Consider the following 27,208-nt stretch of genomic DNA (forward strand, 5'->3'; position numbering starts at 1 on the left):
AAGCTACTTAGACAAAGGTGGAATACATGGCTTTAGGAAAATCGCAGCGGGTGGGGCCTTCTTGTGGCTCTCCACTGCATATGCTGATTCACAAGAAAAAAAAAACAACGTTCCTGGCTTTACTTCGTGACCCACGTTCAGCTTCATTTACATAAAACATTTATTTTCAAATAATCACCCACTTGAAATTTTTCTTTGAAATTCTTGAAGAGCAAATAACGCTGCAAATCCTAGTTGCTGTTCACAGTGGAAAATCTGCTTTCTTCCCCCCTCCTCGCACCCCCCACACTTTTTACTCCTGCTCTAATCGAATACCATCAATCCCTTTAGAAAAATATTAACTGAATGGCTGGTCAATAATAAGCTGATCAAGAATGCATCATCTCTGTTTACAAATAGGCCAACCAGAATCAAATTAAAAGATAATGAAGCACCCCAAAGATAATGAAGCACATTGGTACCAAGTTATCAAAAGTCAGAAGGCATTCCTGATGCTAAGTATTCACACAAGCTATCCTTAGAGCAGCTGACAGCTGCCAACATAAAATGTCATTAAATACAGAAAAACAGAAAGAAAAAGTTACAATTTGTTACTTCAAGAAATAAAACACATAAAATCATACAACTTCAAAAAGCTACTTATTACATGGACTTCATTATGAAACAACTTAAGGGGATGTCTCTCACTGGCCCATTAGTCAAATCTCCTGCTCTTAGGGTTCCCTCACCTCCTTTTTCTGGACACCCCATGCAGGCACCTACCACAGCGATTTAGAAGCCAGGACAATGAGGATACCAGCTGCTTATACTCTTTCTTCCCAGCTAGGGCTTCTGCTTAGGATACTATCTAGAGATGCCAGATTGATCAAATAAAAATTACAAGACTCCCATTTAAATTTGAATTTCAGATAAACAACGAATAGTTTTTTTTTGTTTTTTTTTTTAGTATAAGTATGCCCCATACCATATTTTATCTGGCAAACCTCTCCCTCTCTGTTCTTCTACCCTGGTGAGTTGAGTTAAATAAAGGCAAATCCTTAAAACTCATTTTACCCCTTTACCTTAAGGCTCTAAGGAGCCCCCTCCAGGAAACCGGCTCAGGCTCTCCTAGGCCCTCAGTTGCCCAGAGTAAAGCAGAGTGTACTCTCGGACCCAGCTTACCTGACCAGCTGCAAGGAATTTAAGGAAGTTGACTGTTGGAGAAAGCAATTTTTGATCCCATAGCTCCTCCCACCACGAGCTTCACACGGCTCACTACCCTGTCAGCCACTCCACCTTCCCACCCACAGTGGTGCAACTGTATATTCCAATGTCCTTGCTGTCTGCGGGGGCTCCCCCTTTAGGCTAGTGTGAAGAGGGGCATGGTATGTGAGCAAGATCTGCCTACCCCTGACTCCAAATTAATAAAGGTTTTTGAGCATATGAAGCAGCACACAAAGATGAGTCTTTTATGCTTTTTTTTTCAGGTTTTTATTTATTTGTGTGTGCTGGAGTGAGGGGTGGTTTAACATTTTTCCCCTTCAGCCCTGTCTCTAGAATACTCAAACACAAGCAAAAGTCATCTATTAAAGCTCAGGAAAATGACTGCTTAATGTCATGTTTCTATATGCACAAATAAGCTCTATGAAAGTACAGATTCAAAACACACAAAAATGGCCATTATTTTCATAGATATCTTTTTCAGTCAATCCTTGATTACTCATATTAAATGAGAGTGAGAAATAGAGAGACATGGCTAATTCTAATGAACCAAATAATATATCTGGGGAAAATGGCAATCCATAATAGCCCTACATTAAAATTGTGAACATTTAGGAGTTAATTGCCAGACACAGTCCTGAATTTATTTTTTATTCATTAAGAATGCAGACTTTCATTGGAATCATCAAAGATTCAGAATTAGTAAGATCAGAAAGAATGAAACTGTACTATGCTGGGGAAGTTTATTTATATGTTTATAGACATATCATAGAAACATCAAATGGTATAGCTCTTAGATATCACTTATTTCAGCCTTTGCCAGAGTGTGTATCACAGAGCACTAGTCCCAAGAGATTAGGCTCAAACATTGGGTTTCCTGGTCAGTTGTAAGAAATGGCACACTGTATTCCTCTCTTTGAGACCGACAGTACACGAGAGCATAATAAAGGTTCTCACATGTCTTACAGTAAAGAATTTGCTCATTTTTGTTAACCCAGCATTGTTTAACACAGAAATCACCCCTCCTTTTTTAAAAAATCAAGTGCTTGTAAATATTTCTCCTCAGTGTACCCTTATGAAAATACTGATCTAATCCAACTTCCTTATCCTACAGGAAGAAACGTAAACACAAACCAAGGTGCATGGTGTTTTATAGGTCAAGTTAGTTTTCCTTCATATTTTTATTTTGATTTCTCTCTTAAATAGAGAAATACAGTGAACTCCAAAGAATTGGATCTTCCATTAAAGTGACATTTTTGCCCATACTTGACTTCCCCAAAGCTAACAATTAGATGCATATTTTTCCTGTAATTTCTATGAAGTAACACCCCACAATCATCCTCCCAACACCACTATCTGAACCTGTAAGTTTCATCAGATCTTTCAAAATGACTGCTGTAGCTTTCTTTTGTTTGAAGGCTCCAGTCAAGCAACCCCTCTGAAATAAGAACTTCGAGCCTTCTAACTGGCTTACTTACACTGTGACTTCTGTTCCTTGAAACCATGCCAGTACTTTATGTTTTCCATGACTTAAGGGTCTCAAGTGAGTTTTAACTGTACTAAAACTTGGTAAGCCAGAAGATATTGGGCAATCCCCTCAATTCCTAAGGGTTTTAGTTTTGCACTAGGTTTAAACCTTGGGGTTTCCACTTTGCAAAATTAAATTTCCTATCTCTAAGTAACAAGAAAGTTTCAAAGAAGAATTTAATTTAGAAAAGTATCTTACAAACATATAAGAAGAGTATAAGGTGAGAAAGGCACTGATTATTGCTCAAATTTAAACAATGTATCTTTCAGGGTGATGTTAAGAATAAATTATGTCTCTATAGCTAGCCACATATGCATCCACTCAAAGGTTATATAAAAGGCAGACATAGTTGTTAATTTACCTCTGTCCATTTTGAAATGAGCAATACAAAGATGAAAATCAGTCCCTCTTTAGGTAAACATGAGTCTTTTTTTCAGATAATGAAATGTAAAAGCATGATATCAAAATGGTTATTTACAAGGGTTTTGTTAAACTCATAATTGTGAAACCATGTTTCAAATCCCCAACAGAGCCAAGTGCATCCACTTTAAAATAAGCATTTTCCTCTCACTCCTATCCTACTACCAAATACGAAACATATATAGAATTTCCAAGCAGAAAGTTTTTACTTGGTGACATGGATTGCCATTAAAATACTTTTGAGGTATGGATTAAATCTCTTGTTTTAGTGATAATATACATTTTATCACCAAAAGTCTTATTGAAATCTTTATACTAACTTGTCATTAAAATCGTAGGGAGTTTAGATTATCAGGCAAATCCCCAAAGAATACCAAACTACAAGTGTATTGTGCATTTAAGGCAAGCAATTCTTAGCATTTTTAGCCAAGCAATTCTTCAAAAAAAATTGTCTAAAAATTATATCAACTTACTATGTGTTTTCATTCTGCAGATATGAAAACAAACAATTTATTGATACAAATTCTTTCTCCTTTAAAAATAAAGATCTAGGATGCCTGGCCTGAATATCTACCAAGTATATTAAGTTTTCCCCAAAATGTGTTTCAAAGATGTGAACAGAATCTATCAGGTTCTAAATGAAACTGCTGAGATTACTTAAAAAAAAAAAAAAAATATATATATATATATGTGTGTGTGTGTGTTATAAAATGGTCCTCGTCCGATCTAGTTTAGTAAATACAGCAGCCTTGTTAAGCTTACCTTCTGTTTTTCAGCGAGCAGTTAATATTTGACGATGATGAAACTGTTCCTAGTATTTAAAGAAACAAACAAGTCCACCCACAAGCAATGTAACCAGAAATGGGGTTAAAGAAAGTAAAGTGATAAAGGGAGGCTTTTTGTTTCAAAGCAAATCGATTCCCCAACCATAAATGTCTCATGGCCTTGCAGAGAAGAAGTTGAAATATGACCACTGCCAAAGGATGCCTATCTCTAAATCCCAAAGAAGGAAAAGATAAAGCAAAGAACAGAGAGATTTCATTAATTAGCTTTGAAATCTATCAACTGTACTCCCTAAGTCAGTTTAAACAGCTGGAAAATAAGACTTATTGGACGAGCAGTATGTATGTAAGGATGTGGTGTTCATTAAAAACGTGCATCCTCTATACTCAGCACAAAAAGATTTCTAGGGTCATTTGGCCATGGTGATAGTCTAATCAGTGCATTTTAATTGGTGGAATCCTTATTTTGGCGAGGAAAACATAAAATAAGATAAAACAAATCTACTCCAACTCCATTGTGCCTTCCCTGAAAACGAGGGTAAATTAGAAAACTTCAGAAAACATGTCTTTCTGAAAAAATAAAATGAGTGTTTATTAAGGTAAATCTAATTCCATTCTAGAAAATATTTGATAAAGTGGACACAGTGAAATAAACTAGGTAGGGTAAAACATTAGTGTGCCAATCTTTTACACTTATTTTTCTACCAAAGATAACTGGAGCACTTATTTGGTTTTACATTGTTTCATGTTTTGCATTGCCTTTGTATGCTAGACTCTGGTTTATATGGTCAAATGACCCTTCATATGTGAATTAATTTAAATCATTTGTGAGTGTGCGGGAGAATTTGTATATACAGCTGTAGTCCATGTTAATTGGCATAGAGCAACTGTGGACACATATTTAAAGACCAGGCTGAGGCCCCTGTAAAATTATATTTTCCATTAATATGAAAGTAGTCATAAAAACAAAACTCATTTGAGAGATTTGTAAAATGTTGTGATCTGGTTTGCACTTTTTCCATACCATGTCTGTCTGAATATTAATAGCTAACTTTATTGCATATTTACCACGTGCCAGAAACTGTTCAAAGTACTTTATATGCATTATATCATTTAATCTTCGCAATTGAGGAAACTGAGGCACAGAGAAGTGAAGCATGCCCAAGAACTAACAAGTAGCAGAGCTGTTATCCCAGAACCTAGGTGCTCTGAGTCCAGAGCTCACACTCAACCAGGACACTTTGCCACACAATACTCTGACAGTGCTAAAATAAGGAAATATTTCTACTCTCCGGGCCACCATTTTCCCTCAAAGATTACAATACAGATTGCACATCAATTGGCTGTTAGGTACGTCCAGACACAGTTTAATAGCCCAAATTTATGGTAAATTCATTTTGTTAAGTACCTAGGGATCTTGGATGACTTGATTATGAATAAGACAAGGTAGCTGAATGTTAAAAATACAGTATTCCATCCTTTCTGAAGCAGAAACAATTAGTATAAACGTATCTTCTCTTAATACAGCTTTTTAGTAAATGTTTGCACGATAGCAATTTGCCAGTTGGTTTGGGAGAAGCAGTGTTAAATTATCAGGAGTTAGGTCATGTGAGCTGAAGCGGCCATGACCTGACAAAAGTAACCATCCAGTAATATCCCATGGAGATTGAGAATGGATGGAAATAGGACTTCAATGAAAGAGTTGGTTTATGCCCGTTGTGACTATTATTACTACCATGAGACAAGAATCTTTTAAAAACACATTAGTGCCATTCAGAAGCAGGTTTACTGAGTCCATAAAAGTCTGAGTGCTATAGGCTCGACACTATCATGAAGCAGAGAAAATCTCCAAATGATGACTGACGAAATATCAACCTTATTAAATTGTACAAAGTGTTCTTCTGAAGCATTTCATTGCCCTAAGAACGGAGGCAAATGGGAACTTACATACACTTTACACACCGCCTCACAAAAAGTTACGCCACCTAGAATTCAGTTTCAGTGGGGGTTTTATTTAAATGATCGTGGAGTAGATATACTTCGAGATAGTGCAAAGTAGAGGGTGATGATCTGTGGACCTAGGAGCTAGGATTTGACTTTTTTAATGCTTCAAATATACAAGAATTATGTTTGTTTACTTTCTTTTCTATATTGCCAATTTCTTTTTGGTTAGTAAACATTATTCACAAAATAAAACTAAACATTGTCAAATACAAATGAGTATGTGGCTGCATCATGTAAACATGTCAATAATATAAACATATGGATTCTATTCTATAATTTATCATTCATGTTTTTCCACAGCTTTTAAAAGATGAATTGTTATAGACATTTGCTGTGACAGTAGGGAATTTGGTTCTTTTAATAAGTGACTAGACAACTGAGCATGCAGAATCCAAAAGTGTACTTATATACACCTAATGTTAGAAAACTGAGGACACTTCTCTTTATTAAAACTGGATATTATTGTTAAATAGTTGGTGTTCCCATAGCTTAGTGGTATAGTAGGTGAAAGGGCAGAAGATAAAGAAGCAGATCCAGGCTTTAATCTCATCCTTGCAAACAACAAAAAAGAGAAAATAATCATTGCTCGTTTTTCTTTTCAGCTGGCAATAAGCCAGTGCCTACTTTGAAGACTAGTTTATCTAGTCAAGAGACTCTTTTACCATCCATCATGAGCTTCTTACTTTAAGATTTAGCATAACAAGCATCCACTTTACAATCATGAGGAATAACACATTCAAAATCATTTCTAGTATATGAAAAAGCATGGAACATGCTTTAGCTGGCACTGTTTTTATTCTAACTTTGCCATGATTACAATATTTTACTCATATATTAAAATGATACAGAGAAATCAAGCAAGTCATTTTTCCCAGTGAGAAGGATAAAGCAAAACAATAGACTGTAAGAGAAGATATTAATGGTGTTTAAAATACTAAAAAATAATTATGGATAAGGGATTTTTTATCATTAATATCATTCATTTTAATTGGTAAAATAATAAAATTGAATCTTATTAGAAAACTTTATAAATTTTTGAGCTACTTTTCCTTTTTCTTATTTTTCATGTCAGTATGCTAACCTCTTAGAAACTAAAATTGATTTATAAACGTGAACATGTTTGAATATGCTTTATATATACATATATACATATACACACACATCCTTTTGTCCTCATACTTGCTGCACATGAAATTTTAAAGATCTACTTGTGGCAGCTAGCAATACCTATCAAAGATCTTTAGGGGTACAAAAAAATCACAAGTCTTTCCAAGGGGTTACAATAGATAAATAACTAAAATAATTTTATTTCTTTTTTATTTTTCACATTTAGACACCAACACGATTCTTGTCTAATAACTTATGTAATATTACATGAGAAGTTTCTATATGTTCCACAAAAAGGATTCTGTGATCAAAGAATTTTGAGAATATCTTGGGTCAAACAGATCTAAACTGCTGTCTTTCGTGCAGGACCTCTCAGAGCCTTATCTTAGCTAATAAGTATTTTGATGCTACTTTGGAGGAAAAATATAATAGGCCTCCCAAGGATATGTAAGTCTTCCAGAACAGATGCCATTTTCCTTCCACCAGATCTGAATATAAGCAATAACCTAAGAAAGGGGCCATTTGAACAAGTGGTGAGGAAGGAAGAGGCATTGGGGAACAACACACAGTTCTGCGAATTCTGAAGCTTTAAAACATCATCCTTAACTGACACCCACCTGAACCAATATGGTTTTCTCTAAACCAGCGGTTCTCAAACGTTGGTGTTCATCAGAATCAGGCTTTGTTGAAACACAGACTGCCAGGCCTACCCCCAGAGTTTCTGATTCAGCATGTGTTGGGTGGAGCCCAAGAATTTACTTTTCTAATAAGTACCCAGGTGAAGCTGCAGCTGCTAGTCTGCCCTGCGCACTTCTGAGAGTCCCTGCTCTAAGGGAATAATGTCCTATCCAACAATAGATTTAGCTATTTACTAAGCATTTTCTTATGTTACAAACAGTTCAATTTCTAAAAGGTCATATTGAAGGGATTTGGACAGCTTGATTTCACATCTCTGACATCAGTGATGATGTGAGCAGTCATGTAAAACTGTGGTCCCCAACCCTCAGCCATGGACAGGTACCAGTCAGTGGCCTGTTAGGAACCAGGCCACATAGCAGGAGGTGAGCGGCAGGGGAGACAGTGAAGCTTCACCTGTATTTACAGCTGCTCCCCATCATTAACATCAACGCATAAGCTCCGCCTCCTGTCAGATCAAGGTTGGCATTAGATTCTCATAGCTCGAACTCTACTGTAAACTGCACATGTGAGGAATCTAGGCTGTGCGCTCCTTATGAGAATCTAATGCCTGCTGATCTGAGGTGGAGCTGAGGCGGTGATGCTAGTGCCGGGGAGCAGCTGTAAATACAGATTATCTTTAGCAGAGATGTTTGACTGCACAATAAATGTAATGCGCTTTAATTATCCTGAAACCATCCCTCCTCTCCCTCTGCCCTGGTCGGTGGAAAAATTGTCTTCCGTGAAACCAGTTCCTGATGCCAAAACGGTTGGGGACAGCGGATGCAAAAGAAGTCCAGTCCAGGTCATTAAAAAGAAGGAATGGGCTTCTCAAAACCTATTCTACTACTCTTTGGAAATACATTCATTTTCTGTTTACAAAGCAGAGCTACTTGTTATAACAGTAAGTAAGTATATATATGAGAGCTCTGTATTACATGTTGCTTGCATTTGCTCTACAAACTTCTCTAGAGTATTTTTCTAAATATTTGCTATGCACTCAAATTTAAGTGAATAAAGAATTTTCTAATAAATTCCCTTCAGCTCTCCAATAAATTCATACCTTTACTCACCACAGAAACCCAATCATTTGAAAGCATTACCCCTTCTCCTCGTCCCCTCAAAAAACATATCTGGAAAAAGATGAGCTAAAAGAAGGAAATTACTTTTCACATCAAATAAGTAAACAACGCAAAATTGACCACATCATTTCAGCCTGGATAATCAAAAGCTGAATTATCAATACATTCCTAAACCTCAAAGCAAGCACTGAATACAAAGTTCATCAGTTACACCCTGCAGTGAGGCAGTAAGAAAAAAAAAAATAGATCTCAAAGAACATTTTCTCCTTTTCATAGTGAAGAAAATAAACACCTAAGGAGTTCCAAGTATTTGTTACTATTTCCTTTCTATATTAAGAATAGTCTCAGTTGCACTTAGTTTACTTCTGAGTATCACTGGAAGCCTATTTTAAACTGAGGCCCCCAGTGTACGACACTGGAATGCCCAGAATACATTAATATGTCAAAATGAAAAAGACTTAGATAGCTTTATAAGCTTCAAATAAGAAATTCAGAAATAGAATTAGCCCCTTGTCTGGTTGACTTGCTCTCTTACTACTTATACAATTACATTCTTCCAAAAGTCTTGGAAATGACATTCAAGAAAGATACTTTTCCAATAACATCATTATACTAAGCCTAAAGAACAAGATTGATATAATGGGGAAGGTGGAATGATGGGAATAATTATATCAAAAACTTTTTATTCTAGACTAAGGTTAATTGCTGCAACGGGGCCCAAAATGTAACTGTGAACTTTCTGGCAACCATAGTAAATAGGAAAATGTGTTGACTTGCATTGTTCTTGCTGCCTGCTAAAAGAAAGCATACTGTTTAAGAAGCACCTCTCATGTAAAAAAAAAAAAAATACTGTGCTAGATACTGTGGAAGAAACAAAGAAAACTATGACATGGAGCCTGCCCACAAGGAGTTTTCAAATTTCTTTCCTGCAACTGCAGAGGCTTGAGGAGTGGTGCTGAGGGGTGCTTAAGACTTGACACTTGTTTGGAGATTATTGAAAAACAGGGAAAAAGTCAAAGGTGACTAGCGGTGCGTGTTTAGTAGTGCTGTTGAGCAGGAGGAACAAGTCTGATGGGGAGAATGAGATTTCTCTGGACCATAATTAATCACTGCTAGCTCTTCACTTTTGCTTCAAGGAAGGAAGAGGAGTTTATAATGGAAAATGTGTGATAAAAATAGCTCAAATAATTCTCGCTTGGGGGTGGGAGGGGTCTTACTCCTATATTACCCTCCTTTCATTGGTATGTTATTTATTCATTACACCTTCCTTCTGGTTTTGTTTCAAATGCATTATTATTGGAGCTCAAGTATTTCAGAATGAAAAGGCATTCTCAACAGGTGTCTCCTAATTTCTTTGTTTCCTTTTTCCTCCTTCTGTCATTACTTTCTTTTTTTTTTTTTTTTTTTTTTTGAGACAGAGTCTCACTCTGTTACCCAGGCTAGACTTCCATGGTGTCACCCTAGCTTACAGCGCAACCTCAAACTTCTGGGCTCAAGCAATCCCTCTACTTCAGCCTTCTGAGTAGCTGGGACTACAGGCATGTGCCACAATGCCTGGATAATTTTTTTCTATATATTTTTAGTTTTCCAGCTAATTTCTTTCTATTTTTATTTCTTTTTTCTTTCTTTCTTTCTTTTCTTTTATTTTCTTTTATTTTTTTTTTGTAGAGACAGAGTCTCGCTCTTGCTCAGGCTGGTCTCAAACTCCTGAGCTCAAACGATCCTCCCACCTCGGCCTTCCAGAATGCTAGGATTACAGGTGTGAGCCACCTTGCCCAGCCTTTCCCTTTCTTTCTTTCCTTTTTTTTTTTAACAATCTCTGACTTAGAAACAATGTCATTTTTTCTTATGTGTTTCTGTAGTGAAAGAATAGGAAAATTTGAAGAGATAATAAATATATGTTTAAATATGTTTTACTATTTCAAAGATGGAGTCAATGTCACATGCTGCCAGAGTGAGGGCCTCAAGAATTTGGAAAAGGAAAGAGATAGTCTTAGTTCTGTTTTACCCATCAGTTGCGTATTAACATATAAAAGTCATGATTATGGAAATCATTGCCAAATGTTGACATCAGAGGAATGCAGCTAAATACTAAAAATCATTTTATGTTTCCTTCTTTGTTAAAACACTTTTCTAAAATGTTCCAGGCACCTTCCTTCTTTTTGAAAGCAGAGTCAGTTGTCCCTACCTGAATCATATCTTGGGTCACTGAGGATTGTACCAAGGCCCCAGGATAGCCCATTCTGAAAACCAGCATTCACTATCCAGGGATGGATATGAAGATGTAGAAGGAAGAGATTGGGCTTACTGCACAAATCCCAATATATAGTTCCTAAGCCTAAAGATGCGTCAACTTCCATCTTGAAATTACTTTCTTATTTTCCTATTTCTTTTAAAAGCAGATTGCTTCGACTAAATTCTAGTTATTGAGTTTTTTTTAAGTGTCAAGGCATGGGCTCTATTGGAATTTTTCTTTGCCTTTCTGTGTTCAAAGTCTTTGGACTTGCAAAACATCACTGTGTATTTAGAGCAAGAGCTATTGATTAAACTTTAAATATATACCTTTATCGGACTAGGCAGTCACTTTTTCCACAAAACCCCTTTCTGCAGGTTATGACCTTGTACTTAACTCAGAATGACCTTATTAGAACTAATGCTTCCACAAATACCTTTATTTGCAAGCTATCCATCTGCTATAAAATTTAATTTCAAACTTTTTAAGACAAAAATAAAGCTAGAATATTACTAGATTATCACACTAATTATTTTAAAATAATATTTAACAATGACATTCAGTAATTTTTTTAAATCCACATATATAGGGTAAAAGCACTCAAAATGCAATATTTGGAGAGTATCCAACAGCATTTGGCCAAAGAACATTTATATAATGATGAGGGACAGAATTAAATTTGCAAATATCAGCAATCTGTAGGCCATCAAATCTAGATTAAAATGTGATTGAGTGAGGAAAGTTGGCACATGGGTATATACAATTTTCATCCATATTTAAATAAAAATCGAACTTGGGGTAGAAGTACAGATGTAGATGGAGAGGTCACTGTGCACCTCTCAGTTGAGCTCATATTTGTTCTCCCTCTCTCAAAGTGATTCAACAAGTTCATGTTTCATTCAACAAATATGTTTTACGGTCCCAATATATACTAGGCACAAAAGATATGGTGGTGAACAAGACAGTATCTAACACAAAACAAACAAAAAGCATGGCAGACCTTCACTTCAGTGAAATCTGATGTTAAAATAAGCATAAGAACAGTAGGTTGAAGTGGAATGTCCACCCCCCAATACTTTATCCTGTTGGCTTCATCTGCATCTCAACTCCATCACTAACCTTCCCTTCCCACTGCCACCACCTAATTCAAACGCCTATCATTTCACACCTTCAATAATTCAACAGCTTTCTAAGAGGTCCTTCCTCTTGCTAGTCTTTTTTTTTCTCTCTAGCAATTTTCTTGCATAGGCAGATGGTGTCATTTCTCTGCTTAAAAATGGTCAGGCTCCTCAGAGCTACAAAATAAAGTCCAATCTCCTCACTGGATTTTAAGACCACTCCTCTGCACCTCAACCTCTATGCTCCAGACATTCTTACTTAGCACTCAACTCAACACATCACCATTTTTTCCTCTCTGCTTTTGCTCAGGTTATCCCCTCTGCCTGGAATACCTTCCTGTCCCTTGTTAAAAGAATACCTCAAAGAGTACCTATCCTGTGACTGCATCTTTAAGCACCACAGCTGGATGTAATCCCAGTCCCCACCTCTCCCCTTGGATTCTTTTAGCTGTTAGTTTGTACCTGGCTTATGGTACATAACACAAGCAACCTCATACTAAGAGGTCAGGCAAGAACCACGTATTCTGCACCGTACTGAGCCCAATGCCTAACAAGTAATAGATTTCAATAAATGTTTGTTGAATGAATCATTTCTTTGGGGAATTGAATGTATATAGAACTCTTAATGGATTTAACAGGAGCTTTCAGCATTAAACAACCCCTGACATTCATAAAAATCCTTGTAGTAAACCACAACCAATAGTCCTACAAACTGAGTGCTGCTGCTTGCTCTCGTATGAAGAGAAACAGAGGTAGTAGGATTCCCATGACTTGCTCAAGGCCACACAAGGAGCCCTTGTTAAAGCTGTTATTATAAGGCGGCATTCTACATTTTTGCCACTTGCTGATACTATGTTTCATTCCATATATTTCAGTGGCTACATCTGTGGTTCATCTAAGAAAGAGGCATTTTTCAAGCCTACTTCTCAGGCTCCTTTGAAAAAGAAGACAATATACCAAAGTGAAATTCTTCCTCCCATGGGGCACTGGCAGAATAAAGAGAGACATGATTTTAAAATTTTTCAGTTACACTGAAGTTAAGATTGAATTTGTTTCTATACAGAATGCTTTCCTGGCTAATAAAAAAAGTGAAATAACCAGAAAATTGCAGACATTCAAGAAATTATAATTTTTATAAAAGCAGGAAAAAATTTAAGTTTAAGTGGAGCATGTTAGATAAGCATAAATCTTAAAAACAGAAAAACAACTCTTGGGATAGGTATTTGTCAGATGTTTAAAACAAGAACACAGAGTTCCTGGAGATATTATAAATTCTCAAATTGTTACTTCAGTGTCACTACCTTTCACAAATTGGAGGAACAAGTTTCAAGACAATGTGACAGTGTGTTCTTAAAACAATGTGATTTTGAAAAACATAGTGTCAAAAAAAGTATTTGGACCTGAGTAAGACATCATTGACACTACAATGCTATCTACTCACTGTATTTAAGAAGCATATAGAAGATCATTAAAGAGTTTCAAGTCACAGGGGAAAAGGTTTTATGTTTGCATTTCTGCATGTTAAACACAGAAATCAGGACATTACTACCATAAAGCTGGCTGGCAAATCATGGCTGACACAAACGATGGGTCTTGGTTTAGAACTTGTCATATTTAATACAGTTATATTACTGTGGACCCCACATTTTCATATTTATGGATAGTTTTTCACAGTGTGGAAACTGCCTTCACTGTCCACTGTCTACCCATAAGAATATTGCTAGAAACAAAGGCTAATTTCTTTTCTACCAATTTCCAGTGGGTAAATAAAAATTGGAGCTTCAACAGAGAAAAAAGCCTATTTATGATAGAAAAAAAAAATCTCACCCAAGGCATACATTTAAATGCCGATGACCAAGTTATTGTGCAAAAATGTTTTTAACAGATGGATCCTATAACCATATCTACTTAACTACATAACAGATTAGGCATGACACTGAGCAATATTACACAAACTCATCATAAACAAGATGCTGAAAAATTATTTACTCTATCTTTAGAGATAACATGGTTAAGTCCAAATAGTGGGCATCATTTCGAAAATAAAATGTTGAAAAACAAATGGAATCCTTTGCAGACTTTTAAGAAAACAATATCAAGAAAGATGGCAAAAAGTATGAGTTAAACTTCTAATTACATCTAGTGGTAAAACTTGACCCTAGGGTGAGAATTGAAGGCACAGAAGTAAAAACATTGAAAACCCAATCAGGACTATAAATCTGCATTAGACAGAAACAAAAAAAAAAAACCCAAAAACTTACAAAACTGAGCTGAACACTGATTATATGGTGGAAGAAACACAGAAGAAAGTGAAAAGATTATTTGGAGATAATGAGAAAAGAGCAGACAGCTAAGATTCCTCTGGAATGTATAACCCCATAAGTCAAAGATCAAGCGACACACTGAGATAGAGGAAAACAGGGTCACTTAGGGATAGTACATGCAGAAAGCTAACTGGTAAGGGCAAAAAGAGCTGCTAGAAAGTAAACGATGTTGTATGCACAGTATCATGTTCCCAGAAGAACTAATTGCTACTTCCAGATGCACAGAAGTACCTTGTATCCACATTTCACAAAAATCTGATATAGAGAAAAAAAGACAGTGTTTGTAATGCTTTCATAAAACTATGCCTGAAATAATTCAGGTAAAGAATAATTTACTGACCAAGTGGGATCAGATATATATTTCCCTAACATGTAAGACTTTCTTCCAAACAAAAGAGTTGACATATAATAGGCAGTTCTCAAATTTCAGATTTTCAAATTTCTCCTACTTAATGGAGTTCCTGTGGCAAACGATCAGTCTTAATTGTATCATCGAATTGTGGTTGAGGAATACATCCCTGGCCCTATCCTGAGTCCTTTCTAACCAGGTGCCCAACTGCAACTTGGCTGGGAAATGGGGAGAGAAATGATCTTGAACTATGATCCCATAAAACAACATTTTAAATAAGTCAGGTTAGATTCCAAGTTATTTCTCAAAAAATATATATGACCCATGATAAGATTGAATTGCTACTGCAATATTTTCAGCTGATCTATGACAGGTACCTCCCTAGCTGGCCAGGGCAGAATCAAACATCAAAGAGTTTTATGCAGTGAAGATGTATGTGATCCATAGTCCCACAGTCACAGTTGTAACCCCACAATTCTGGCTAGCTAACTCAATAGTACAGTGTTTGGGGAGAAGGGTGGGCAAGGGAGCACAGACAGCTCAGCATTCTGGCATTCAGCAATTAAACAAAGCTTACTATCACAAAGTTAGATAACTTTGTCCAAAAATTGAAAACACCCTCCCTTTCTTCCTCATCTTCTTTTTTTTTTTTTCCATTCTTTTTTTTTTTTTATTTCGGCATATTATGGGGGTTCCTCCTCCTTTTCAAAACGAATTGTCCAAATGACTTTCAATGAACTAAATATGAACCTTAATTTAAACTCTTAATCTAAATAAAGTATCATGAAACAATAAAAGAGGGAAGGATTAGGAAAGGAAAAGTTGGCTTCTCCATGCCCCGCTTTTATGTACAAAAAGTAAAGGAGTACCACAGAACTTCATAGGCAATTCATCCCAATGTCATATGGGACAGCACGGCCATGATAAGAGCTGGATATTTTTAGTTTAGTAAAACAACAGCTCAATTGATGTCTTCTCCATTTCCTTCTTCTCCACAAGAATAAAGAATGAAATGATTGGGAGAACACTGGAGGCTCTTTTGATAACTGCATATGTGACCTTGGGCAAGTAACTCTCCCTCATTGGCTCTCCAGTTTACAATCTGTAAATGGTAACATTTTGAACTGATCAGTCTACCTTCTACAGCCAACATTTTTATTTCCTAGGTTTGTGAAATGCTGTTATAGACATGAGTGCTTTCGTAACTATTTATTAATAGTTATCTGAGTTATCCAGCTTTTCGAGGTCAGCCCGGGGATCAGCCACTGCATGGATTTCAGAATTTTACCATTATCATAACCCAAGGTTATTTGAAAAAAAAGAAAAGAAGGAAAAATGAAAAGAAACAATACCCCACTGTATTTCTGAGCCTCAAAGGACAGGATAGAAATGTAAGATTTAAAAAGCCAACTTTAAAAAAATAAATAAAAATATTTTATTTGGAAATAATTTTGAACTTAACAGAAAAATGGCAAAAATAATACCTGGAGTCGCAGTATACCTTTCACTCAGATTCCCCTACTATTAAAAACTTAAGTAGTATAACCATAACACAATTACAAAAATCAGGAAATTAACACTGGCATAGGACCCATAACTAGAGAGATCTTATTTGAATGCCACCAATTTTCTCTCTGATGTCCTTTTTTTCTGTTCTAGGATCCACTCCAGGATCCCACATTACATTTACGTGTCATGTCTCTGTAGTCCCCTCTAATGTGTGACAGTTTCTCACTCTTTCCTTGTCTTCAATGACCATGACACTCTGGATAAGTACTGGTCAGTTATTCTGTAAACACGTCCCACTTTGGATTTGTCAAATGTTTTCTCACGATTAGACTGAGACTATGTATTTTGGCAAGAAAACCACAGAAATGATATGCATCATATCTGAGGGTATGCAATGTCAATTTATCTTATCACTCATTATGGGAGCCTTAATCACCTGGTTAAAGTGGTGCCTGCTGGGTTTCTCTACTGTAAAGTGATTATTTTTCTTTTTTAACTGATAGATATCCTGGGAGAGATACTTTCAGGCTATGCAAATATCATGTTTCCCCTCCAACTTCTCCCCACTGATTTCAGCATCCATCAGTGGATCTTGCCTACAACCATTGCTACCACAGTGTACCTAATGGTGATATTGTGTTTACTTCATTTGTTCTACACTTATTAATTAGAATTCTCCTGTAAGGAGGAATTGTCCCTTCTTCCCAACTTATTCATTTATTCAACTTTTTGTATAAGTATGGACTCATGAACATCTGTTTTATTCTATGGGTTATAATTCAATATTATTATTATTTAGTTTGTTGCTCAAGTTGTTCTACTTTCAGCCATTGGGAGCACCTTCGTACAGGTTCCTGTGTTCTTTTGTCATGCCTCCACCCTTTTTCTAGTACTTTCTTACTTTGGGGCACCAAAAGACATTACAGCCTCATCTTGAATTTTCCCTGCCCTGGTTCCTTTATTGGAGAAAGGAATTGCATGCAAAGATGTGGGTGCTAGCTGTGCTCATTGCTATTGGGGTGTCATTGCTTCTAGGTCCTCTTGAGACAGAGCTAGGAAATAAAAGCATACATACTAACCCATGCGTACACACACATCAATATTAATTTCTGTATGTCTATCTGTAGACATAATTATGACTCCTTTCTAATTCCCACCACAAGATTCATCCTAACCTTCCCTTTTTCCTTATTTTTAACTTTTTTCTTAGATGGTAAGAAAACAGCCTCTCATTTTCTACTTTCTATTTATGTATTTGTTCAACCCTAGCATCCACATAAGTACTTGCATATGCCTGTGAGGAACAGATTTACTAACTAAAGACAGTATTTGTGTGCAATTCTTTTTATCTTTACATAAATATAGCACCTCCAGATTTTTTTTGAATAGTGTCAGCATGATACAGCTTTTCCCATACTTTTACTTCTAATATGTTTAACTAAAAAATGTCAAGAAGAACAGTATGCCACTATTTGTGTAAAAATGAAAGAATAGGTATAGACATATTTGCTTGTATATATTAATAAATACATAAAATATCTATGGGAGAGGGAAAACTGATAGATAAAAGTATCAGTTGGGCCGGGCGCGGTGGCTCACGCCTGTAATCCTAGCTCTCTGGGAGGCCGAGGCGGGCGGATTGCTCGAGGTCGGGAGTTCGAAACCAGCCTGAGCAAGAGCGAGACCCCGTCTCTACTATAAATAGAAAGAAACCAATTGGCCAACTAATATATATAGAAAAAAAAAAATTAGCCGGGCATGGTGGCTCATGCCTGTAGTCCCAGCTTCTTGGGAGGCTGAGGCAGAAGGATCACTTGAGCCCAGGAGTCTGAGGTTGCTGTGAGCTAGGCTGACGCCACGGCACTCACTCTAGCCTAGGCAACAAAGCGAGACTCTGTCTCAAAAAAAAAAAAAAAAAATCAGTTGGGAGGTCAACTGGGAAAAAGAGATGTGGGGGAAACTTCACTGCATACTCTTTTATACTTAATTTTTTTTACTTTTTTATAGAGATATAATTCACATTTCAGAAAGTTTACCCCTTTAAAGTATACACATCAGTGGGTTTTAGTATATATATACAAAGTTGTGCAACTATTGCCACTAATTCCAGAATATTTTTATCACCCCCAAATGAAATCTTGTACCCATTAGCAGTAACTCTCCACTATCCCCTCATCCACCTACTCCCACCAGCCCTCACAAGCCTCTGGCAACCATTAATCTGCTGTCTGTCTCTATAGATTTGCCAACTTTAGATGTTTCATATAAATGGAATCACACAGTATGTGACCTTTTGTGTCTGGCTTCTTTCACTTAGCATAATGTTTTCAATGTTCATCCATAACAACATGTTATCAGTATTTGTTCTTTTTAATAGATGAGTAATATCCCAGTGTATGTATGTACCACATTTTGTTATCAATTGATGACTGCTTTTTTAAAATTTGTGAATTATGAAAATATATTCCCCATTCAAAAATTAAACTTAAAAACAGCAGAAAAGAAAGGAACAACTCTATCATAAAAAGCAGGAAAAAAGTTTAAAAAATCGTCAAGTAAATAATGCATGAAAAATAATAATGTATGGAAAAGCTTGGCTTGGTAATTGACCAGAAGAACTCAAAGACTCAATAGCAACTTATGTTCACAGTTAAAGGACAGCAAACTTATTACAGCAAAGGACACAGAGCAAAAGCAGCCGGAAAAAGATTTATATCAGTGGAGTCAAGAGAAGCCTAGTGCAGACTTCCAATGTTCTTCCTTATCTGAGGCCACACAAGACACAAGCAGGTCTCTCTCTGGGAGCAAACCACAGAGGCATGTATAGAATGTCTCCACCCTGGGAAACCCAGTTCTAGTCTCAAGATCAGAGGTTCACCATGTACGCCTTGCTACTAACTGGCTGTGGCCATGGAAACAAAGGAATCCAATAATGAAACTGGGTTCACATTATCAATCTTAATCTTGAGCAAAGCAATCCTCCAGGACTTCATTTCCCACTGCCCTTCCTCCTCATCCTCTCCTCTATCTGTGCTGTTGACCTTGAAGTTCCTCACACACCTCCGCCCTGTCCTGCTTCAGGGCCTTTGCTGTGGCTGTTCTTTTTGCCTGGAGTGTTCTGGGAGGTTTTCAGCATGCACCTCCTCACCTCCTGCATGCCTGTCCTCAAGATCAAGTCCTGGGAGGCTCCCTGGGCACTGCATCTAAAACAGCAGCTCCCCCGCTGTTCTCCACGCCCTTTCTCGGCCTCAGCTGTCCTCACACCTGGAAATATATCCTTAACCTGGATATTTACCTGCCCCTTCCTATCCCCCAAGGAGAATGTCTGCACCGTGGGGGCTGGGACTGCTTCTAGTTCCCTGCTGGGGTCTGAGGCCTGACGCACAACTGGGGCTCAGTAAGTACCTGTCAAATGAATGAATGAATTGGATATAGACAGACACTGGGTGGAAGAAGGAAAACATCTGGAGCACAATAAGAGTCCTTACTTTTACCTCCAGAGTATAGAGGAAATGCTCAACTAAATTAGCTTTTCTCTCAGGCTTTGAATGTGCAAATATTATATTGAATATAATAAAATTTCTTTTAGAAAGATGATTTTAGTTTCTCTTTAAGAAGCTAAACTTGGCTGGGCACGGTGGCTCATTTCGGAGGCCAGAGGTGAGAGAATCGCTTGAGGCCAAGAGTTTGAGACCAGCCTGGGCAATATAGTGATATTGCCACCTCTCTAATTAAAAAGAGTCTAACCCTAACAGTTTCCTTCTTTTTTTCTCATTATAAGTAACATATGGTTTTTTCTTGTTTTTTTTTTCTTCTGTTGGTTGTTTTCTTGTTTTTACAAGTAACATATCTGCAAAAGAAAATTAAACAATGCAGGAAGGAATAAAGTAGAAAGTGAAAGTCCTCTAGACTGGAGGTTAGGAGGGCCAGGGATCACACCTTTTCACTGGGGCAGCTGTGACACAGCTGCGATGGGCTACATCACAGCAGCTGTGTCAGCAGGGCTCATCAACCTCCCAGGGATGAATTGGCCACACCATACTGTCTTGCTTTGCTGTTTATGTCCTTTGCCTGTTTTTCTAGGAAAATACCTTCAAGTTTTGTATTTTTTATTTGTTCAGTTCTTTATATATTAAAATAATAGTCTTTTGTCTGTGAAATATATCACACATTTTTTCTTCAAATTATTACTTGTCTTCTAACTTTGTGATGTCTTCTGCCATTTACAAGTGAGTTTTATTGTGTGATCACTTCTAATAATCTTTGCCTTTATTGTTTCTGCTTTTGAAAGCATGCTTAGAAGGGTCTTCGTTACCCCAGGATTATTACAAAAGTGTTCATATGAATTTTCTTCTATTATTGTCATAGTTTGATTTTATTCTTCACATTTAAATTTTCAGGGTATCCAGGATTTATTTGGTGGTAACAGATTTATTGAGTGCTTATGATGTGCCAGGCTCAGTTCCAAGAGCCTTACATCGATCGTTTCATTTGAAAGTTCAGTTACTCCAGAGATAGGTGTTGGCAGGACCCTTTTTCTCACAGGTGAGGAAACCTAGGGACAGGGAGGTTGGGCACTTACCCAAGACCACACAGCTGGTGAAACCTGGTCCATCTAATGCTAAGGCCTATACAAGGTTGTCTTAAGGATTAGAGTTGGTATACATAAAATTTCCAGAATATAGTAGGCACTCAAAAGATGATAGAGTTTTCAAAATTACTTTTGCATAGTCTTCATAAACATAATTTCTGATAGCTGCATATTATTTGAAAAATTGTATCTTTTTAAGTATGTTTCTAAAATATTCCATCATAAGGATGAAAAGCATTTAGACTTCCATGGGAACAAACAAAACCTTTATTTTAAAAACAGCTGTAAGTAAAAGAAATTTTGAAAGGATAGACACTAACATGTGAAGAGTTTCTATGGGTAATGGAATTACTAGTTTGATTTGTAAAAACATCTTTGTCTGTACACTCCAGTTTTCTAGAAAGAATAGTTTTTTTACTGTTTGGTCAGAAAAATAGCCATAATGACTACTGTGTTTTCTAAAAGGCTATGAATGGGAAGATATCAGGCAGTATCTAGATTTTTGTGTGTGTGTGACCTAGAAAGAACAGGAAGTTGATAAAAAGCATAATGAAGCGGAGGGTGGCTCACCAGGTGCAGCAAAGGGGAGTAGGGAGTGAGTGAGGGGGAGAGGGAGGTCTGTGAGAAGGCAGTAAGATGAGGTTTGTTTTGGGGGGTATTAATCACGTTTTATTTTTAGTAGTTTATGAATCAAATAACTAATTTATCTTTAGTGGGAAGTCACTATATGTTAATCTCTAGGTGTTAATCCTATGAACAATAATTTTTATGAAGTGTAGAATATGTTTTCATAAACTTTGTATGTTTTTTAAAACTTCTTTTGCATTTTCCTTTCCCTTCATAAAGATGCATAACTTTCAAATCAGACATAACTGTTATTTATTGTAGAAACAAAAGCAGAAAATTTGTTTCCCAATGTAGGAGGCTTGTACATGAGAGGTGGCCAAGGGCACCAACTCTAGCACAGAGGCCACCCTACAGGAGCATGTGACAGGAACACACATGTCATTGATCTTCCAGGGCTTCCCACTCTGCAGTGTTTTGTCTTTCCAGTGGCCTGTTGCTGCTATTTTCTCTGTCATGCTCTTGGTCCATTACACCTCACTCCCCTTCTTGATTGACCATAATCATAAAAGTGCAATACACATCACGTCTAAGATGGAAACTTGTTCATCTTGTGACATCTAGGATATTGGGATTTCCCTTATGATCAATGGCATATTTTAGGGGATGATGATTAAGTATGGAAGATATTTATCAATTTTTACAAAAGAAAAACTGGTCATTTTACAGCAGAGAAACCCAGCAGACACCACCTTAACCAGGTGAGTGTCTTAACATAACAAGTTAACATAATAAATGATAAGATATATCCACATCACAGACCTTCAGATATCATGCACATCATTTCTGTGGTTTTCTTGCCCCAAACACATGATCCCAGTCTAATCGTGAGAAAACATTTTACAAACCCAAAGTGAGAGGCATTTACAGAATAACTGACCAGTATTTTCCAGAGTGTCATGGTCATTGACGTCAAGGTAAGACTGAGAAACTGTCACAGATTGGAAGGGACTAAGGAGACGTGAGGAATAAATGTCACATGGGATCCTGGATTGGATCCTGGGACAGAAAAAGGACATTAGGGAGAAAACTGGTGCCCTTTCAATAAGGTCTCTAGTTAAGAGTCTTGTACCAGTGATAATTTCCTGGTTTTGATAACTGTGCTATGTATGGTATGTAAGTTGTTGACATTAGGAGAATCCGGGTAAAGAGTATACAGGAACTCCCTGTACTATCTTTGTAACTTTTCTGTAAGTCTGCAATTACTTCAAAATAAAAAGTTTAAAAGCCTCATTAAAAGGTGAGGCTGACCTATCAATATATAGTTGTGTGAATACTAATTGTAATTCCATTTTTCTTTCAACAAAGGTTTTTGTAATGTTCAAAATAGCATTAACTTTTACCAGTCAAGGATACTTCCCTTTTAAGGTCAATATCAAGGAAGACAGAGATCCTCAAATAAAATGTTATTTTCCTTGATGCTCAGGATGACAGGGGCTGCTTAGGTGTCTTTATAGTGCAGGCAGACCTCTCTGATGGAGCTTACAAATGGTGCTAAATCTTGCATAATCCTGTTACCCTTGGGATTATGTTGCTAGGAGTCTGCCTTCCGGTAAACTTTCCCTTAGCAAACAGGGATGAGTAAATATTCTGTCCAAAATTGGGCAAATTTTAAACTAGTGAAAATTGCTGTGACTTGTGCTAGCACAGAACATACTGGTAACTCGGGCCAATTTGACCTACAAGGATCAATTCATACCCATATGCTTATACAACAGGTTTCCCTTGTCAAAATATTATTATTATTGTAATGATATGTGATGTCTGAAGATATAGTCTGTGACTGTTTTATGTTCATTCCTCACCCAGTCCCATTTTTTAAGAATGTGTATGGGTTGGCATGACTATTCTCTGTGCCTACTGCTATGGCCTTTACCAGGAAATTGTTGCTACAAAAGTACCCAAAGTGGTGAGTGAGGTGGGCAGACGTGATGGGTGTTGATCTGTCAATGAAATAATGACAACATTTATATCCTTCCTGGATAACAGGTGGCTGATATCTTCTTACTTCAAGTATGTAACAGAAAGTTCAAGGCATCATGATATTGCTAAAGTATAATGATTTGTTTATGAAAACAATCACAAACATTGATTTAGTTTTTAAAATGATGACCCTTTGTTAAATCCAAGGAGCATTCACTAAAAATACCAACCTAATGGCAAACTGTAATATCAAGAAATTAACATAGAATGGATTAAGCAGTATTTTGAAAAGAACTTTTGAAACAAATTATGCCAAGCAGACAAGGCAATTGAGTCAAAAACATCTGTATGCCAACATAACAGAAGACACTTCTATATAGCTGGAAATTAATCTATGGGCTGCACGCTCTAGATTCCTCTCTGAATACAACCTTCATCACGGAAGTCAACATTCATGGACTGATAGGCACAGTACTTCAGCACAATATATAATCAGCCATCCAGCTTGTCCTTATTTTCATAACATTCCCCTATTATGAGGTTAGTATAGGACATTGTATCTATTATACCTATTAGGAAGGCAAAGAATCATCATCTGATAGAGTATCTAGTACTAAAAGAATCCTTACAAAAATTTTAAAAAAACCCAAAAAACAAAAGCTGCATCCCCAAACTCATCAGGTGATTGCTTCAGTTTTCTTTAACCACTCATGAAAGAAGAAACATTACAAAGAGGAATTTCAATGGTGTTTCAATTATACAAACTCAAGAGGGGTAGCAAATGCTGTAGTAACCACTGAGGTATGTTATTTGTGTATTATAAGTATGATAGTAGTACAATCCACTTAGGTCAATTACCCTCAACTTAATGTAGCTTTCATGCATATCATGAATAAGAAATAATATAAAAGAGAACTACAAAGCCTTCATGCAGACATGGAACTCTGAAGAATGTGCCATCTAAATGGCAAGTTAAATAATTGTTTAAAGGGCTTTGTATATTTGAAATATTAAGGTTTTCATTAAAATTTGAGAATGTAAGTATTATGTAAATCATTTTTATCCTGTGTGACTGGTCATCAATATATTAACATACTGCAAAAATATTTTTAAAACATTGGATATAGAGAGTAAATAGCTTGTTTGAATAATTAAGTGGTTTATTAATATTCATTGGCCATTATCTAGTTTCTCTCTGAATTAAATATTTCCCAAGCTTTAAAGTGGTAGTGCAGTATGCATTTTGTAAACAAGCACCTTTCATATTATCTTCTTTGAAAGGTTTAGTTTATGGCACTCGTTTACCTTTAAATGGGAGCACTGACCTGAAGTGTATCAATGATTAAAAAGGTCACACATCTCCTTCCACATTCTATGATGCCTGGAAAGATAGAATTTACAAAGCCTGCAAGGAACTCCATATCACGGAGTAAACCATAAAAATAGTGATACTTAGCTTTAAGAACTAATATCACACTCATGGCAACTGGATTTGGGCATGTCCATTCGGAACATGAGTTTGTAGTTTTAAATATTAAACCCTAACTAAATAGAACCTTTTTAAAGAACTCCTACAACAAACATTTAGTTAATAGGATAAAGATAACCTTTCACTTAAGTCACCTGTTTTTTTCTGGGGAGGGGGGAGACAGGGTCTCACTCTGTCCTTCAGACTAGAGTGCAGTGGCATCATTATAGCTCGCTGCAACCTCAAACTCCTGGGTTTAGGTGATCCTCCTGCCTCAGCCTCCCAAGTAGCTGGGACTTTGGGTGCATGCCACCAGGCCAGCTAATTTTTAAAAGTTTTTTTAGAGATAAGGATCTTGCTATGTTGCTCAGGCTAGTCTCAAACTACTGGCCTCAAACAATCCTCCCACCTCAACCCTGCCAAGTGTTAGGATTACAGGTGTGAGCCACTGTGCCCAGCCTCTGTTCACTTTTATAGTGACACATGGTTTTTCATTTGTGTCATCTCATTGGAATCTCCAAAGTAATCATGGAAGTTAAGTAGAGAAGTTCCACCTTAAGTTCTGAGAGATTATTAGAGATGAAGTAACTCAAGGTTTGTGGCATGCCATCTGAGGTCAGATACAGTAGTGAGGCTGGGACTGTACCCCAGATCTCCTGAAACAACATATGCAAAGTACCTAGTGCAGTTCCTGGCCCTCTTTGTGGACTAGATGAAAGATACTTCCTTTTTTCCCCTGACTAGCTCAGTGTTCTTTTCCATTTCAAGGCACTGCCCAGTTCTGTAGCAGCAGATTTAAAATAATACACACACAAAAAAAATTGTTGATGAAACTTGAATGATACCAAAATAAAGAAAACAAAATAAGCCTGTTAGTCATAATATCTGTTGCAAATAAAAGCAATTTAGAGATTTTCAATGGCAGGAATTACCTTTATTTTTATAATAATAAGTTTCCATTCTTGAACTGGAATGGTCTGCAACAAAAACTAGTAACCACGAAATAAACAACAGTAACTCCTTAAGCGGTACAAATTGAGCATCCCTAATCTGAACATCCGAAATCTGAAATACTTCAAAATTCAAAACTTTCTGAGTGCCAACATGATGTTACATGGGTGTTTGAGACAGTGACAACTTGCTTTCTGATGGTTCAATGTACACAACTTTGTCTCATGCACAAAATTATTAAAAATATTGTATAAAATTACCTTTAGGCTATGTGTAAAAGGTGTATATAAAACAAATGAATGTCATGTTTAAACTGGGGTCCCATCCATTATATAAATACAAATATTCCCAAATCCTAAAGAATCCAAAATACAAAACACCTTCAGTCCCAAGCATTTCAGATAAGGGATACTCAACCTGTATATCACTCAAGAAAATGTTTCCTGAAGAAACTATCACATCAAGGAATACATCTCCATTAGCCAATGCAGCCATAAATAAAAATGTTAATGAAGTTAAATTGGTCATGAGGAGGGTAAAACAATTATCAATAAATTGAAAAGCTTAATTCATTTTGACACATTTTGAAAAAGAATCTCAAATGCATCATAGCAAATCTTACTAATTAAATCAGAAATCCATTATCATTTTTTGCTTTTCTGATTTAATTTGTACATCTTTATTTTTAATTTAGGGATAACTATGAATAAAACATAAAAATCACTGCATTTTCTTGTTCTGCAATCATATATGTCTTATTCTACATAATATTCAGGTTTGATGACCTTGACAACAGGACTTTCCTTACAAAATGTACTCATAAATCTGAAATTGGTCAACCAGCTATTTAGGAAGAAAATTAAGTGAACCTAGTTTTGTAGCAATATGTTTAAGTTAAAGGTTCAAGATATACTCTAAGATGGTTCAAAAGGCCATCATCTTCCCCCTGGATGGTGAAATTTTCACCTTATACTCTCTCAATCTGACTTGATTTATCCTCTAAAGCTGACTCATCCCTTCCAGTGCCTTTTGATAGTGTGGATAATAAGCTATAATTCAGTACGGGGCTCCTCTGGGTTATATGAGGATTATGATCACTGTAGTTAAAATCTAAATCATATACAAAAAAAAGTAAACTATAGCAAAGCCTGCAAAATCCCCCACTCCTAGAAAAATTCCTGAACTTTTATTTTTTAAGTGTTATCTGTGTTGATAAGTGGGCTTTGGTTGAGTGAGCTTTAGACTTCACTTAGTTCTACAAACACAAAGTCTTAAGAGATTCTGTCTTTAAGACATCCTGTTTTGAGGACATTCTGTCTT

The 27,208-nt window shown here is 36.5% G+C and overlaps 1 protein-coding gene across 9 annotated transcripts in view; it reads right to left on the reverse strand.

The window, feature by feature from the left end:
• MBNL3 (muscleblind like splicing regulator 3) overlaps positions 1–27,208 on the reverse strand; it is a 110,128-nt gene that overhangs the window by 39,959 nt on the left and 42,961 nt on the right. The window contains exon 1 of one of the 9 annotated variants that reach the window (XM_012764757.2): positions 1,062–1,173. The exons of the other annotated variants lie outside the window; for them this stretch is intronic. The gene's annotated coding sequence lies outside the window, so the exon portion shown is untranslated. Of the gene's footprint in view, positions 1–1,061; positions 1,174–27,208 lie in introns of those variants that run through there. 9 annotated transcript variants of the gene reach the window in all.

Source organism: Microcebus murinus, chromosome X, assembly GCF_040939455.1.
Source record: "Microcebus murinus isolate Inina chromosome X, M.murinus_Inina_mat1.0, whole genome shotgun sequence".
NCBI classification, from domain to species: domain Eukaryota; kingdom Metazoa; phylum Chordata; class Mammalia; order Primates; family Cheirogaleidae; genus Microcebus; species Microcebus murinus.